Source organism: Elephantulus edwardii, unplaced genomic scaffold (genome assembly GCF_000299155.1).
Source record: "Elephantulus edwardii isolate Elephantulus edwardi_28Jun2011 unplaced genomic scaffold, EleEdw1.0 scaffold00385, whole genome shotgun sequence".
NCBI classification, from domain to species: domain Eukaryota; kingdom Metazoa; phylum Chordata; class Mammalia; order Macroscelidea; family Macroscelididae; genus Elephantulus; species Elephantulus edwardii.
Window position 1 is genome coordinate 1,499,359 of NW_006400135.1, and position 3,132 is coordinate 1,502,490.

Below are 3,132 nucleotides of genomic sequence, written 5' to 3' on the forward strand. Positions count from 1 at the left end.
CAGACTAGGAAGAAGGATTGGTCATCTGTTTCCAAAATAGTAGTCCTTCAAAAATCCTGTGTACAATAGAGCACACTAGAATAGACTAGCATATATGACAAATGAGGCTGAGCCCTCAAATATGGAAATACAAAGGAGAAGACCCAGTAGTAAGCAGACACTAGTGAATGAATCATGAAATGTGAGAAGCATGAACGTAGAAACAGTGGATACTGTTAAAAGAGAAATGGAATGCATAAATATTGACATAGTAGGTATTGGTGAAATGAGATTGATTGGCATAGGGAATTTTAAATCTGACAGTCACATGATCTACTAAGCCGGAGATAAAAAGGTGAGGGAAAATGTGGTTGCTTTCATAGTTAAAAAAGTCAAGTCTTTCATTCGTAGGGTTGCTACGACTCGAAGGCACTTAACAACAACAACTACAACAACAACAATATGTCCATCTTTAAATAAAATATTGTGAGTGACAGGATGATATCCATACACACACAAGGAAGTCTAATTAATACCACTATAATTCAAATATATGCAACAACAATCAGAGCCAAAGGGGAGGAAAGATAATATTTATACCAACTTTTGCAATCAGAAATGGGTCAGAAAAGGTATGGAGGCAGGATGCATCCATGGCATACCTCTTTTCAGATTTTGAAGCATACAGTGATTCCCTGTTCTTTTCTGAATACTGTTTCCTGGTCCAAAATAGGTTTTGTATAAGCACAATTAAGTGTTCAGGGATTCCCATTTTCCTTACGATATATTGTTATCCACACAGTAAAATGCCTTTAAATGCCAATGAAACACTTATACAAATTGCTTTTTTACCCTTTGCTTTCTGCCATGATCTATCTGACATTGGAAACAATGTCTCCAGTATTTGCAATGGACAGATCCCTAGATTGCACAGAATTCTATAATTATATCTTAACCCTCATTTCTGTCACTAAGTCCATGTTTCCTGAATACCAAATACATCTTCCTTTATCCCAGCTTTTGCATTCCAGTCATCCATTATTATTAAGGCACCTTTATTGCATTTCTTCTTAATGCTTCAGTCGTATTTTTGAGATGATTATTTAACTCAGATTGAATATACTCAAGGTCATATTTTTAGGTGGGATAGGCTCAAAGTTCTTGGGGGATTGTTTTTATTTTCTTGAGCTTCAATTTTAACTTCTTGTTCTTGTGAGCTGTCAAGTGGCTTGCAACTCATCGTGAGCCTATGTAGAAGAGCTCTGGACCCTGCTCCACCTTGAGCCAGCCTCATTTTCTCTAACATACTTACCTGTATTACATCAGTTCCTGATTCAGTCCATATCATCTAACATCTTCCTCTCTTGCACTGTCCCTCTACCCTTCCAAACATGACATCCTTCTCTTGGACGGGTCTCTCCTTGCAACAAGCCCAAAGTATGTCGGATTGAGGTTCAGAATCCTTGCCTCCTAGAAAAGACTGGTTTCACTCTCCAGGATGAAATTGTTTGTTCTTTTAACAGTCCATGGAGGCATTCAATTCTCTCCTCCAGCAACCCAATTCAAAGCCATCAATTTTCCTTGTATCATTCTTAGCCATTTCCCAGCTTTATGCTACATAGAAAGTAATTGTCAAGACCATTTCCTGCATCAGGTGCACCTTAATCTCTAGACTGACATCATCGTTCTGTCAATTGAAACATTGAAGAGTTCCTAACAGCTGATTTTCCTCAATACAATTTGTTTTTTTATTTCCTGGCAGCTGGTACCATTACTAAGAGTGCTGATTGTGCAGCCAAGCAAGCTGAAACTGTGAAAAATCTGTCTTTTTTCCATCTATCATAATGTTGCGAAAAAGCTCAGTGGTGGCAATCTTTGATTTCTTAATGTTGAGCTCCAATCTAGAAAATAAAGTGCATCTAATTCAGGCCATGATCTTTGCTATTACTTGTTATGCATCAGATAGCTGGACAATGACTAAGGATGAGAGAAGAATAGATGCCTTTGAGTTGTGGTGCTGGACAAGAGTCATATACATACCAGGGACTGCCAAGAAAACAAATGAGCCTGTCTTGCAGAAGATGAAACCAAGTTTTTCCTTGGAGGTTAAGATTTTAAAGTTCTGTTTCACATATTTTGGGCACATGATCCGGAAGGATGTTAATCATGGAGACAAATTAACAGAAATTGTTAGCAATCTCAATCTCTTCACATCTATCATGATGCTGCTAATTGACCCAATAGTGAGAATCTTTGTTTTCTTGTTGATGAGCTTCAATTAACAAAGAAGGCTGGCAGTTCTTGACCTTTTATAGTACATTCCTCAGGTCCTCCTCAGTTTGGCAAGCAAGGTGAGTCATCTGCATAACACAGTTTGTTGGTGAGTCTGTCCAATCCTCATGCTTCATTCCTCTTCACAGAGCTCAGCCCCTTGGATGCTTTGTTCTACTTATAAATAAAAAATGTACGGAGACAGGATGTTCAATGCCTCAAATCTGTTACTGAAATGGTTTTTAAATTCAGGTGGATTAGGCTCAAGGTCAAATTTTGATTCCTATGAATTTTATTTAACCTTCTTTAGCTTTAGTTTGAATTTGAGTATGAGTATTTGATGATCAGTTGCACAATCAACCCCTGACCTAGCTTCATAGCTGATATTGAGCTTCTCCAGTAATTCTTTCCACAAACATACTCCATCTGATTCCTGTGTATATCATCAGGTGAAATCTATGTGTATAATCTGTATTTATGTTTCTTATGCAAGGTATTTGCCTTGAATAAATCATTGATTGTTCAGAATTCTATCATTCTATCTCACCAATTCCACGTTTTCCTACTACTGAGATTCTCTTTCCAACTTTTGTATTCCACTCACGCAAAATTGGTATATATCTTCTATTTCCTCCTCTTTGGCTCTGGTTGTTGGTTCATGTATGTGAATGATAGTAGATTAATTTCTGTTCAGTCTATCAGGTAAGGTCAATGTGCAAACACACCTTTTGTATTTTCTAAAAAAAAATACATTTACAATGAAGAGTCATTGAACATAAAAAACATTAATCATTCTATGCCCAACCTTATTTCTGTCACTAAGACTAAACTTTCCAATTACAAATCCTGCCTCATTGTTTACAACTTTTTCTTTCCAGCTAC